General features: G+C 41.5%; 1 pseudogene; it reads left to right on the top strand.

Moving 5' to 3' along the window:
• The first annotated feature begins 1,399 nt into the window (after positions 1–1,399).
• Positions 1,400–4,142, top strand: LOC115966720 (annotated as a pseudogene).
• Positions 4,143–15,540: the final 11,398 nt, after the last annotated feature.

The following is a 15,540-nucleotide window of genomic DNA, read 5'->3' as shown; positions in this document are numbered from 1 at the left end:
TGAAAACTCCCTTTTTTTTTTTAGGGAACTCGATTTTGTACTTTTGTAAAGTATATAACAATTCTCCTTTCTTTTCACATTCATTAGTTTATTTATCTCGGGAAATTTTCAGATTAGCATGATTTTACCACACAATTTCGTTAGTGGTCACGTTTCCAAAACAATATGGGGAAAATAGCATCTTGAGTCTCTTAGATTTGAGTTCATTGTAGCAACTTGAGCCTAAGAGGCTTGAGTTCTATGTGCTGGCAAAGCTAAGGTAGATTTAAAATCCATGTTGGACTCGAGTTTTAGATACTCGAGTTCCTTTTCTTCCTTTTCTCTTTTTTCCCCTTTGTCCATGTTCTCTCTGTTCTCTTTGGACCGCCATGGCCAAATCTCAATGGCTCTCATTCTCCGATCACCACCACTAACTCAAGTAGTAGTCTCACATCTAATTGATCTCTCTAACTCTCAAAACTCCAAACCCAATTTCAGAGACAACAAACCCATAAAACAACAAAACCAGAAAACAATACCAGAGAGAAACAACAAACCTAAGTCGCTCTAGTGTCAAGATCAACAAACCCAAGCTAAGGGAGTTGCTTTGGTGCCGAGATCATGATTTTTGGGTTTGAGTTTTTGCTCCGGTGCCAAGATATTATGAATTTGTGGGTGAGGTACGGGGAGAAAAGGAAGAACAGGGAGAGCGAAGGAAGAAAATGAAGAAAAGGACATCGAGTGTTTAAAACTCAAGTTTCACGTGAATTTTAAATCCACCTCAACTCTGCCAAAACATAAAATTCAAGTCTTTTAGGCTCGAGTTGTTTTAGTGAACTTGAGTCTAAGAGACTTAAGATGCAATTTTACCAGATTGTTTTGGAAATGTGACCACTAACGAAATTGATGCAAATTTAGAGAAATGATATGTACACAATATTTTTACAACAAATCCTAAGTGGCAGGTTGTTACTGGTTGTTATTTTTAGGGCAAAAAAGTAATCTTAGTATTAGGTTCAAATTTGAACCAATAACAACTAACTACCTATGATTTGTTGTAAAAATGTTGTGGAGATATGCTATGTCTACAATATTTTTACAACATTTTTACAACAAATCATAGGTGGTTACTTTTTTTTTTTAGGAAACAGTAATACTTATTAGAACACACAAACACGAAAGTAACTCAAATGGTAAAGCATGTGGTGAAGCATATAAAAGTAACGGGGATCATAGGTGGTTATTAGTTACTTGTTATTGGTTCTAATCTGAATCTACAACTGATATTACTTTTCTATCCCACTAATAATAACTCGTAGTAACTTGCCACGTATAATTTGTCCCGAAAACGTTGAAGATTACAGATTAATGGACTCTGCTTATCACAAATCATAGAAACAAAAAACAAGAAGAAGAAGATATGATTCTCGCAGCATCGACTCACTTTTTAATCACTGTTTCGACAAGCCCGTCTCACAGTCACATAAAGAAATCATACCGGCTTCACTCTCACACAAGAACCTTGTCAAAATCGAACCAAATCTCAGATTCCAAATCCACCTCAATAATAATCAATGACCAATCAAGAACGTGAGTTTTCTCTGTCTAGCATTTTCACTTACATCATTAGTACAAAACTCACCACGTAGACTTAAAAACTGACATTGTGCAGGTGCGAGTGTTTCAATTTGTACAAGGAACTAGTTCCTTATGACAAGGCATGGGATTGGCAGAAACAAACTGTTAAGGAGAAGAAGGCTTTGATTGAGAAAAACCAAGATTGCCAGGATACACTAATCATTCTACAACATCACCCTGTGTATACATTAGGCACAGGTAGTTCAGAAGAGTACCTTAATTTCGACATCAAGGATGCTCCTTATGACGTTTACAGAACTGAACGTGGCGGGGAGGTTACTTATCATGGTCCTGGCCAGGTACTTGTCCCAAATTGCTAATTACATAGCTAAAATTTATAATTTGTTGGTATGTATGACTTTCATTTTACAATTTGGATAGCACATGAATTGTAAGAATAGTCTACTGAATTGCAAAGATATTAAGAACAATATATTCATATAAAAAAAAAATTAAGGACTCTGCACCATAACTGAAATATTTGGTTTTTCCTCTTATAAGGTTAAAAACAAAGTTAAGGACAATGCACCATAACTAAAATCTTCAGATTTTCCCTCTTATAAGGTTAAAAACAAAGTTAAGGACAATGCACCATAACTGAAATCTTCGGTTTTTCCCTCTTATAAGGTTAAAAACAAAGCTCAGGACAATGCACCATAACTGAAATCTTCGAGTTTTCCCTCTTATAAGGTTAAAATCTTCGGTTTGTCATTGGGGTGTCCTGCATCCCCTACTAGTGATGTTTAAAAGAATACATATGACCGAACTTGATTGCTCTTTTGAAGGTCTATGGTTAACCATTAAATTTTGGGCCCAAGGCTTTGTTGCTGTTGTTTGAATTTTTATTTTTATGGTGAATAAACTTACAATCCTTTTTTCACTGAGCAATAAGATTTAATGGATTATAGGGAAATTCTCTTTTTGTTTTTATACTTGCTACCTAACTTTTAATGCATGTGTTGGACTGTAGCTAGTTATGTACCCTATTATCAATCTCAGAAATCACAAGATGGATCTTCATTGGTACCTTAGGGCACTTGAGGAGGTGGTAATCCGTGTTCTTTCCTTGACATTCTCCATCAAGGCATCTCGACTTGAGGGCTTTACTGGTGTTTGGGTTGGTATGTTTCCTAATCAGTCCATTATGCTGTACTAGTGTGAATATTGCATGTTCTCATGTTTTCTGCACATACATTAGCTTTGATTTAAAAACTTTTATAGGCAATGTACTGCATAGAACAAATCATGTTGAAAGTTTCTTTGCCTGTTCGTGTTTGCAAACAAAATTTTGAATTATTTAGCTTTTTAGTCTCTATTATAAGTAATATGATTATTTGTAGTTTTTAAACGTTTACTTTTTCGTTCATAAACAGAATGGTTACTTTTTCTGTTCTGCTCTATTTGGATGCCATGAAAGGGAAATTTAAACCTTGAAAATTACAACATATGTTTCAACTCAATATCTCTTTAGATTTGTAGTTCTCATTTCTTTTAATCCATTATCTGAACGTTAACTGCAAGTAATGAGCAAATGTGAGACAAAAATAGTTTCTAAGTTTCATGTGGTCATTTTTTTCTGTTCCCAACTTTCCTTTGAAAGCTTATGGTTGAATTTTTATATTATTTCCCTTTTATCTTTCGTGAACTAAAAATGGACTCTGAGATGGTGCTATCAACCAAAATAGCATACAATATAGCTCAACATCATTTTTGCTTGTTTGTTAGTTGTGTAGATCCTTATTAGTATCAAGACTCTGGTGGCACTGCATAGAAGGATATAATTTGAGAAAATGACTCCAGGAGCCACACCATATTTTCATATATTTTTTCACACATTCTATATTTTTGCTGAATTGGGGACCCGGACTTCGATTTGCCATATTATAGATATTAATTGTTTTTGCTTTTTGTAAAAGAGGCAAATTCTACAGCCTCATTCCTCTCACTTAGTGTTACTTGAATTATAATACCGTACAGTCATTTAATTTAGCATTCTGTTCAAAAGTTACCCTCCCTTCTTTATCTTAATCTAATTTTTTTTGGGTGAATAACATGCAGAGTGCCTAAGTGATTATAGTGACTGATCCTACTTTTCAATTTCACTACAGGAGATAAGAAAGTGGCAACTGTTGGGATACGAGTATCTCAGTGGATAACATATCACGGGTTAGCACTGAATATCAACACAGATCTAACCCCATTTCACTCAATAGTCCCATGTGGAATATGAAACCGTCAGGTTGGAAGCATTATAAAGGGTTGCTAGGAAAATTTCAGCCATCCACTGGATGTGGAAAAGCAAGTGTGCTTCATTCCAATGATTGTCAATCGATTGATATCAATCACTCATCTTTGATCAAGGAATTTTCAGAGGTTTTCCAGCTCGAAATCTTTCATAAAAGCATCCCCATGTCTGAGTTTGAATTAATCTGGTCATGAAGCAAAATTGTTAGTGAGATACTCGAGTGTTTATGTTATTGTAGTTATTTTTGTTTAGTTGATAGATAGGCCCGGCAGCAGTACAGTCAAGAGGATTGTGATTTAGATTACTTATTTTGTAAATTAACTATTATCTATATTGTGGTTCACATTTCAAATTTAATTTAATCATACAGGATACAACTTGTTGCTAGCAATTCTCATGACAATCTAACAGGCTAAATTCTACTTTTTATATCAGAACTCCTTTTCCCATTGTACGCTTGAAGACGATGATAGAGAGGTAAAGCAATGCCCTTTTTATTTTTCATTTTATACTTGGAGCACTCAGAAATTTTGAAACTTCTCCAATCAAGTTTGTCAATTAAAGTCCCAAATTTATAATATTGTTTCAATTTAAAGCCTTTGTCTATCTTTGTTATTTATTTTCATTATTCTTGGCAATGATGGCAATAACAGAGTAGATAAAAACAAGAAACCATATTAAGTTATGCATTTCACCTATGGTATGTTTATAAAACAATTTGGTAGTCATTTAATAGAGAAGATAATGAGAGAAATCCTTCTTTAAAGAGAGCAAGGGTTTCTATGTGACTACTAGAAAATCAAAATTGATTATATAGGTGAAACACAAAGTTTCAATCATTAGTTTCATTTTTTCCTTATTGCCATTATTCTTGGCATTAATGGCTGATGGTGAACTAAGAATTGAACTCTAGACTCGTCCATAAGAATCGTCTAGGCCAGGAAGATGAAAGTAGCTATGCTTAACAGAACAGTAGTCCATAGGCTTATGGTTGTCCATGAGGATTGTACAAGAACGATCCCCAACACTTGGAAAAGTTCTAGGGAAGTTTATTTACACAAATTAGTAAATTGAACCATGTGTTATTATCCCAAGGCATGAGTAAATCCCCGGTCACTATATCTTCTTACAAAGTACTTAACTGCCAATAACAGTTATAGAAGATGAAATATGATAACTAACATAATGGTTGTGGAAGTTATCCTTGAACCCTCTGACTTCCTCAAATACAGGGGAAGTTACAAGTCAAATAACTGCTCCAAGAGCATACTATATAAACACCCCTTTGGACCAGATGGAAGTAGGTTTTTTATAATTCCCAAAAAGTTGGAATTCCAGAATCTAAAAAAAAGACTAACTTAAGCATCGGAGGGTTCTTGGCCAATGTACTCCGGTCACCTTTAATAGTGTGTTTTCTTTTTCAGGCATTCCAAAGAGTGGTTAGATCTTTGACGCCTGGAGCATTCAGCCTACTGATTTTCTGTGCATCATCAATGGCAATAACATAGTAGATAAAAACAAGAAACCATATTAAGTTATGCATTTCACCTATGGTATGTTCATAAAACAATTTGGTAGTCATTTAATAGAGAAGATAATGAGAGAAATCCCTCTTTAAAGAGAGCAAGGGTTTCCGTGTGACTACTAGAAAATCAAAATTGATTATATAGGTGAAACTCAAAGTTTCAATCATTAGTTTCATTTTTTCCTTATTGCCATTATTCTTAGCAATAATGGCAATAACATAGTAGATAAAAACAAGAAACCATATTAAGTTATGCATTTCACCTATGGTATGTTCATAAATAATTTGGTAGTCATTTAATAGAGAAGATAATGAGAGAAATCCCTCTTTAAAGAGAGCAAGGGTTTCCATGTGACTACTAAAAAATCTTTTTTTTTTTTTTTTTTGAGAAACAAACACACACACACAAGGAAGAGGTAAATGGGTTCAACACAAAGGCACACCATAACTCCAATAGAAAAGCAAAATTGATTATATAGGTGAAACACAAAGTTTCAATCATTAGTTTCATTTTTTCCTTATTCCATTACTATCCAAAATAACAGAAATGAACAATGAAGGTGGATATATATATATATATATATATATATATATATATATGTGGGGTCAGAATTTGGCAACCCTGGACTAATTTATACTAAACCCAAGGCCCACACCGAGGAGGAAGAAATGCCCGAGGACAAACGAAGAAAGCCCAAATGGCCCAGAAACATCGCCGAGGATGATCCTGTCCTCGGCCATCCCAGACCCTAGAAGGGAAGAGCGGCATGCCATCGAAGACAGCCTCCCAGAGCGTCCCAAGAAAAATGACAAGTACAGTAGGACAGCCATGGGAGCATGGTGTAGGAGCAATTCAAGGAGAAACTGTCACCTCCTCATTAAATGCCCACAACTTACGTTCTGGTTGTATTAATGAGAAAATGATTCTTGAACAGTGTTGTCTTGGTTGCTGCAACTCACAGAAAGTTTGGGAAGGTGGCTGATGGGACAAACACTCGAGTAGTGACCTGCACAATCAACAGATGGAGAGCCAAGATCGACTGGAAGGGGATATATAATGTGAGAAATCCTCCAGGAAAAGGAGATCGAGAATTAGAAGGAGAATACGGTAGCAATTTGCATGATCTTGGAAACCTTTGTAACCAAGCACTGAAGAAAGAATAAGAACAATAATTTCCTCAGAAGAAATGCCCAAGGACAGAATTTCATACTTTAGCCTACGTCCTTGTTATTCAACCCATTCATAACCATGTCTAGTTGTTGTAACCCTCACTAAGGCCTAGTTTTTAAACCCATTCTCTATAAATTTATTGTATTGGGCTAGTTGGGCTTGAGTTCACTCATCTAACAGAAGAGGTGCTCAAACCCAGTCCCTACAATTGGCACCGTTTGTGGGAAGAATTTGTGTGTTAGTAAGGGCAACAATCAAGCATGGTAGGATCAGGCCCCCATCAGGCAGGCTCCCATCAGCCTGAACCGGCTAGATCCCTACAACAGGGTAACTTTCCCAACCCTGAGCGTGATCGAAATGAAGAGAATGGAAGGTTTCGAGAGGGAAGTGTGCACACCACTCAAACCAGCAAAAACTATTCTCGTGTGGGTAGTCACGTGCTCCAGAGACAAAATAACAACTGGGCCATGCAACCAGAAGAAGTTAGGAGTCATGTATCCCAGAGACAGAATGATAAGTAGGCTATGCAGCGAGAAATAGACGATTTGAAGAGAAAGCTGCGCTATACACAATGAAGGTGATCTCATTCTGGGCCTGACATGCCTTCCGATGATAAAAGTGATGATGACTATAGGCAAAGATCAAGAACTCCTCCAAGCGAGACCTTCTCTCACGAAGAAGAGCACTACCAGAGGTGTGAACGTAAAAGCCCATCTCCTAAGGGCTTGGGAAACGATGCCATGAGTAGGGCACTGGATCAACTCTCCAAATCACCTTTCACATGCCACATAGAAGGGGCTACACTTCCTCAACGATACCAGCAACCAACCTTCGCCATTTATAACGGCAAAACAGACCCATGGAGCATGTGAGCCAGTTTAACCAAAGGATGACTGTCCATTCTAAAAACAAGGTGCTGATGTGCAAGGTTTTCCCATCTAGCTTAGAACTAGTGGCGATGAGGTGGTTCAATGACTTAAAGACAAATTCTATAGATTCATATAGGTAGCTAACCCAAGCCTTTGGCTCTTGTTTTGTTACAAATAGCAGAGCTCCTCGGCCCTTGAGTGCGTTATTGTCGTTATCCATGCATGATGGAGAAACTCTAAAGGCCTACATGGACAGATATTGGGAGATGTATAATGAAATGGATGACAATTTTGATGACGTCGCCATCAACACCTTCAAAAATAGTCTCCCAGCTGAGCACGGCTTGAGAAAGTCTCTGACTGGCAAGCCTGCCACCAGTGTGCGCCAACTGATGGATCGGATCGATAAGTATAAACGAGTAGAGGAAGACCAATTGTAAGGTAAAGGAAAAGAGAAGGTTATCCCTCAGGAGATGAGGGATTTCAGGTCGGACCGATATAACAGCAACTTCCCGAGGAGAGATTTCATAGGGCAATCCAAAGCAACCAATACACAGACTGTCAATACTGTATTCTAAGAACCAGTGCATCGGGTGTTGAAGAAAATCAAGAACGAGCCATACTTTAAGTGGCCGAATAAGATGGCGGGAGAGTCCACGAGGTGCAATCAAAACTTTTATTGCCAATACCACCAGGACCACGGATATACCATGGGGAACTGTAGGAATCTCTGGAACTATCTGGACCAGCTAGTCCGAGAAGGAAAGCTGAAGCACCTTCTGCATCATCCCAGTGGTCATCAAGGCCAGACCCATCAGGAACCCCAGAGAGATACTGCCCTAAGGCCACCCGTAGGGACGATCAATGTAATCTTGGCTATGCCAGGAAGAACAGGCAGGCGCCCTTCACGAGTGTTATCTGTGGCTCAGCGGCCTGTCGAGGAGTCCCAGCCAGAGCTGAAGAGGGCCAAAATGAATTTTCACCCAATCTTGAGTTTTTCAAAAGAAGACAAGATCGGGACCACCCAGCCCCATGACGATGCGTTGTTGATCACTCTTAGAATCGGGGACTACGACGTGAAAAGAGTGATGGTGGCAGTGGGGCCGAGGTTATGTACCCCGACCTCTACAAGGGGCTGAGGTTAAAACCGGAAGATTTAATGCCCTATAACTCTCCTTTAATGAGCTTCGACGGGAAGTTTGTCATTCCTAAGGGTATGATTAGGCTACCCATCCAAGCTGGCCCAGAGATAGTGGAGATGAACTTTATCGTGGTGGGCTTATCGTTGGTATGCCCTGGCTCCATACCTTAGGGGCTATTGCTTCCTCATTGCCTTAGAAGGTGAAATTCCCGTCAGGGGACCAGGTTCTCGAAATCTGTGGTTGCCAATCCACGACAAGGCAGTGTGTGGTGGCTGCGATCTCACATTAGCTCGATGCGAAGTCCTCAGCCTCTGCTAAAAAGAATTTATTGCAATCAAGGGCCCCGGTGTCGCCTTTTGATACAGCTACCGAGAAGGTGACCCGGAGAAGTTCTTTCAGGTAGGGGCTCAGCTGCCTCTTCAGGAGAAAGAGGAGTTGATTAAGTTTCTCAAAAGAAATATTGACGTATTTGCATGGGATGACTGCGATGCTCCCGGGATTGATCCAGCCTTCATCTGTCACCATCTCAATGTCAACCCATCCATCACTCCCAAGAAGCAGTCACCCCGTCGCCTATCGAGAGAGCACACCGATGCGATTAGGGACGAAGTGGCGAAGTTTAAGCGTGCAGGGGCCATCAAAGAGGTTTTTTACCCCGAATGGTTGGCCAACACCGTAGTGGTCAAGAAGAAAAGTGGAAAATTGCGGGTTTGTGTAGATTTCACAGACCTAAATAAAGTATGCCCAAAAGACCCGTTCCTCATGCCTCGGATAGACCAGCTGGTGGATGCAATAGCAAGCCATCCTCGGATGAGCTTCTTAGATGCCTTTCAAGGCTATCATCAAATACCACTCGCCCTGGAGGATCAGGAGAAGACAGCTTTTGTGACACCTACTGGGAACTATCATTACAAGGTAATGTCGTTTGGTTTGAAGAACGCAGGGTCTACTTATAAAAGGATGATGACAAGAATGTTCAAGCCGCAATTGGGCAAGAGCATCAAAATCTATATTGATGATATGGTGGTGAAGAGTAAAGTGGTGTTCGAGCATTTAGGAGACCTCGATAGCTCCTTTGATGTCTTAAGGAAGCACAAGCTGCACCTAAATGCTTCCAAATGCTCATTTGGTGTGGGGTCAAGCAAGTTTTTAGGCTACATGGTTACTCATAGGGGAATTGAGGTTAACCTTGACTAGAGCAAGGCTATTAATGATTTAAAACCACCGCAAAACGCTAAAGAGGTCCAAAAGCTTACTGCAATGATCGCAGCCCTAAATCGATTCATTTCCAAGTCGGCGGATAGATGCAGACCGTTCTATCTCTTGATCAACAAGTGGAAAGGATTTGAATGGTCCGAGGATTGTATTGTGGCCTTCCAGCAACTCAAGGAATATCTATCCCGACCACTTATCATGTCCAGTCCTGAGGCCGATAAAGTCTTATATGCATATATTGTTGTGGCCCCTCATGCTGTGAGCTTGGTGCTAATACGGGATGACAATGGCCTTCAAAAGCCAGTCTATTACGTGAGCAAGTCGCTGCATGAAGCTGAGGTCAGATACTTACCCATGGAGAAAGCCATAATGGTTGTGGTCCATACTACATGAAAGCTTCCCCATTATTTCTAAGTCCACACAGTGGTTGTTCTAACCCAACTACCCTTGAAGTCCGTACTTCGGACCGCTGATTACACTAGAAGGATTGTCATATGGAGCACAATTTTAGGAGCTTTTGACATCAAGTACATGCCTCGAACCTCCATAAAGGGCCAGGTCCTAGTTGACTTGGTGGCCGAATTTGCTGAACCACCAGTAGAAATAGTAGCAGAGGAGCACAATATGGATGGAAAATCGGTTGGAGTAATCTCTACGCTAAGACCCCCATGTTGAAAGGTTTATGTTGATGGCGCAGCAAATCAAAGGGGGTCCAGAGTGGGGCTAGTCCTAGTATCTCTTGAGAAGACTATCATAGAGAAATCCCTAAGACTTGGGTTCTCGGCCACGAATAACGAAGCCGAATATGAGGCCTTGTTACAAGGAATGACCATGGTGCAGAAAATAGAAGGAAAAACAGTAGAGATGTTCTCGGACTCGAGATTAGTAGTGGGCTAGGTAAAGGGAGAGTTGGAAGCCAGAGATGCGAGGATGCAAGAGTACTTAAGCCAGGTCAAACGCTTGCAGTCAGACTTCGATCTTTTTAGCCTGTCACACGTCTCCAGAAGTGGAAACACTCATGTAGATTCATTAGCCACGCTTACTACCTCCTTGGCAGAGGCTTTACCTCGAATTATTCTTGTTGAGCATCTAGATAGAGCAAATGAGGTTGCAAAAGGCATGGTCCATATCCATGAGGTTAGAGTGGGTCCTAGCTGGATAGACCCTATAGTGAGGTTCCTCAAAGATGATATCTTACCCGAGGAGAAGTCAGAGGCTGAAAAAATATGAAGAAATGCCCCTCGGTTTTGGTTGTCCGAGGACCACAAATTGTATAAGCGCTCCTATTCTGGGCCATATTTACTATATGTTCACCCTGAAGCATCAGAATTATTGCTTGAAGAGCTGCATGAAGGGATCTATGGGAGTCACATAGGAGGAAGATCTCTGTCGCACCGAGCTATTACCCAGGGATATTGGTGGTCAGGGATGCAAAAGGAAGCCCTAGAGTATGCTAAGAAATGTGACCAGTGCCAAAGGTTTGCCCCAAATATTCATCAGCCAGGAGGGGTCCTCAACCCTTTGTCTAGTCCATGGTCATTCGCCCAGTGGGGCCTGGATATTGCAGGCCCTTTCCCCAAGGCAGCAAGAAATAAGAAATATTTGTTGGTCGGCACAGATTACTTCACCAAATGGGTTAAAGCTGAGCCATTGGCCAACATCAGAGATGTGGATGCTAAGAAATTCATTTGGAGAAACATTGTTACACGATTCCAGGTCCCTCGTACCCTCATTTCAAATAATGAACTCCAATTTGATAGTAAAACCTTTAGAAGATACTGCTGCGAACTGGGGATCACTAACAGATACTTAACTCCAGCTATCCTCAAGGAAATGGGCAGGCCGAGACTGTCAACAAGGTCGTAGTCAATAGGCTTAAGAAGAGACTGGATGACGCCAAGGGAAGATGAGTAGAAGAGCTGCTGCACGTCTTATGGACTTACTGGACTACACCACAGCGGTCAACAGGGAAGAGACATTTTGCCATGACCTATGGGGCCGAGGTTGTTATCCCTCTAGAGGCAAGCTTCCCAACACTGAGGACGAGCTCCTTCACTCCAAGCAGTAATGATGAACTACTAGGAAAGAGCCTAGATCTTATCGATGAACAAAGAGAGAAGGCAGTGATCCAGTCGGCCTATTACCACCAGAAGCTCAAGCAGGGATATGATGCCAATGTGAAGCTGCGACCACTAGCACCAGGGGACCTAGTGTTGAGGAGAGTTGTGGGTGCTGCCAAGAACCCATCTTGAGAAAAGCTGGGACCCAATTGGGAAGGACCATACCGAATTACTTCAGTAGCAGGAATAGGTGCATACTACTTAGAAAACTTAGATGAAAAAACTGTACCTCGTCCATGGAATGTAAATAACCTGAGAAGGTATTATTATTAACAAAAGCATTTCTCTAATTCAAATTTTAAGTCCATTATGATTATATGTCTTGTATCTTGGCAACAATCTAAGCACTAGACAGAACCAAGGTCTTGTATGGTTCTCGGACTCAAACCTATGAGGAAACTAGTTACTTCCAGAAAAATCTAAGTACTAGACGGAACCAAGGTCTTGCATGGTCCTCGGACTCAGACCTATGGGGAAACTAGTTACTTCCAGAAAAATCAAAGTACTAGGCAGAACCAGGGTCTTGCATGGTACTCAGACTCAAACCTATGAGGAAACTAGTTACTTCTAGAAAAATCTAAGTACTAGACGGAATCAAAGTCTTGCATGGTCCTCGGACTCAAACCTATGGGGAAACTAGTTATTTTCAGCAAAATCTAAGTACTAGACAGAACCAAAGTCTTGCATGGTCCTCGGACTCAAACCTATGGGGAAACTAGTTACTTCCAGAAAAATCTAAGTACTAGACGGAATCAAGGTCTTGCATGGTCCTCGGACTCAAACCTATGGGGAAACTAGTTACTTCCAGAAAAATCTAAGTACTAGACAGAACCAAGGTCTTGCATGGTCCTCAGACTCAAACCTATGGGAAAACTAGTTACTTCCAGAAAAATCTAAGTACTAGACGGAACCGAGGTCTTGCATGGTCCTCGGACTCAAATCTATAGGAAAACTAGTTACTTCCAAAAAAATCTAAGTATTAGACAGAACCAACGTCTTGCATGGTCCTCGGACTCAAACCTATGGGGAAACTAGTTACTTCCAGAAAAATCTAAGTACTAGACGAAACCAAGGTCTTGCATGGTCCTCGGACTCAAACCTATGGGGAAACTAGTTACTTTTAGAAAAATCTAAGTACTAGATGGAACTAAGATCTTGCATGGTCCTCGGACTCAAACCTATAGGGAAACTAGTTACTTCCAGAAAAATCTAAGTACTAGACAGAACCAAGGTCTTGCATGGTCCTCGGACTCAAACCTATGGGGAAACTAACTACTTCTAGCAAGAGCTTAGGTGGCAGGTAGAATCCAAATGTTGGGCAGATCTTCGGACCACAACCTTTGAAGAAATTAGCAAGATCAAGCATTCATGCAAGTTACGAATATAGCCTAAGTATACGCTCAGTACCTCGGATCATATACTCGGCCTCCACCCCCTAAAAATGTGAGCAAACGCAAACTAAGTGTCCCCTTTAATGCCGGTGAGTTAGAATTTAAAGGTCTAATTTCAAATATGGTATGTACATAACCATTTTTACCCATTAGGATAACCAACTCATGAGACATGAGATTCACACTAATAATAATGATAATGATAACAATAAACACATAATGTAAAAGAAGGAATTTCATACATTTAATCTAAAGGTCTGATTACAATGATTCCAATGTTCAAAAAAAAAAAAAAAAAGCCTATTTCTTCAGTTTTATCCTAACTCCATCCTTAGAGAGCTGAGTAGAAATGACCTCAGGACCCTTGGAGCCCTCATTTGGGGGAACAGTCTGGAGGGGCTGAACTGAGAGAGTTGACTCCTCGGCATGAGAGGCCTGAGCATCAACTGTAAACTCCGCAGTCTTCTGGGGCGCTTCAGGGTTTGAGCCTTCATTTGTTTCAGTCGCCCCAGAAAGCTCACTCTCCTTGGCTGGCTCGGTAGGAATGGTTATGGCCAGAGCAACTTTAGGTCGAGCAGTCTCAGTCTCCTCAGGAGCAACCTTAGCCTCGAAGCTAGCAGGGGCAGCTTCCCGAATGGCATGAGGGTAGTATACATTCCCCACCTTCCACAAATCGGATGAAGCCTCAACCCCAGCTTTTTTAAGAGCTTCATTCCAAACCTGGGAATAGTAGAACCTGCATACTCTAGGTACTTGAGCCTTGAGAGGGGCCTGGGTCTCAGCCACTCCCAAGTCATAAGCCTTCTCCTCGGCTATCTCCTTGGAGTTCTCAACCTCCGTCTTGGCAAATTTCGGCTCTGCCTTAGCCCTCAAGACTTCATCCCTGGCCCACTCCGCGACGTTCTTGGCCCCCTTTGCCTCAGCCAGTTTGTTCTTTAAATCGGTGATTTGCTCCTTAGTAATCTTCAACTGATCCTTTGTTTCGAGTAGGTGCCTCGTCTGGTTCTCGGCCTGTTTTTGAGCGCTAGCTAGGCTTGATTCAATGCTATCTCGGGCCCTTGTCATCTCCTTTAGATCCTCCATTGCTTTCAAGAGATCGGCCTCAGAGTTTTTAAGGATCCGCGTAGCATCCAAGAGCTTGTTGCGTTCGAGCTCCAGGGTTCTGCTCTGTTTGTTAGCTGCCTCTTCTAACCTATAAGTGGCCTGGACAGCCGGCCAATTGAAATAAGCACACGGTAAGTTGGAAACCAAGGAACAAAAATCAATGGAGTCACAAGTGTTAGAAGTCTTACCATGCCCAAGTACCTCTTGATGCTGAGAAAGACCTCCTACCTCCTCAAATTCCCCAGCTCGGCCATATCGGAGGGAAGTAGCGGGGACCTCTCCAACGCATAGGCCACGTAGGTGCTTTCGCCCCCTCGGAAGTCCCTGAGGGAGGTGTTGTCCATCAAAGGCTCCCCGTGGAGCATCGAGGCAGGAAGCCAGGCTTGGGGCTTAGACTGGGGGGTGACTTCTTTCTCTTGGCCCTGGTGCCCGATTTTTAATTGTTTTGAAACTCGTAAGGCTTCATCCTTCTCCTGAGAGGAGTGTGATCTCACCCCATCCATGGGATCTTTGCCTTTGGAAGCCCTCTTCCTTTTTGGATCGACGGACTTGGGCTGAAGAGGTAGAGTCGACTGAGGAGGAGGAGGAAGTTTGGACCGAGGAGATGATGGCTGTGATTGGGTGGAAGATGACCTGGTATAAACATGCTAAGACTTGGGTGGAGGAGAAGGAAGCTTGGATTGTGACTTCCCCGGCGCGTCCTTTCCCGATTGACCCTCAATTAAGTCGAGCAAGCTGGTTGGAGGTTTTCTCTTGAAACCCATTTCAGCTTGAGAAGAAGTCCCTACTGATAAGAGATCTGCTTCAGTCAAACTGGGGTCACCCAAGTCACCGGAGGGATCCTCGGATAGATTAACTTGGCTGAATATACCAAATTCATCCTCGGATGGACCCAAATCAGCGACCTCTTCTTCACTTTCTACTCTTCCTCCCTCGACCTCGGCAGCTTGATGGGATGAAGAAAGGCCTGCCAATGGAACGCCTTCTGGGACAGGAGACCCTTCTAGAAGCAAGAACCCGTGTTCGGCTACGGTGATTATGTGAAGCCGAGGATCTTTAGCTCTGATCACGTGCTTCAGAGCCAAGAATGACTTATGGATGGGATTGTACCCAAGGATCTTGTGAGCAGCTTTGACTTGGT

This window comes from Quercus lobata, chromosome 2 (genome assembly GCF_001633185.2).
Source record: "Quercus lobata isolate SW786 chromosome 2, ValleyOak3.0 Primary Assembly, whole genome shotgun sequence".
Classification (NCBI taxonomy): Eukaryota; Viridiplantae; Streptophyta; class Magnoliopsida; order Fagales; family Fagaceae; genus Quercus; species Quercus lobata.
The sequence above is the reverse complement of the archived record's forward strand: the minus strand, read 5'-3'. Positions and strand labels throughout refer to the sequence as shown.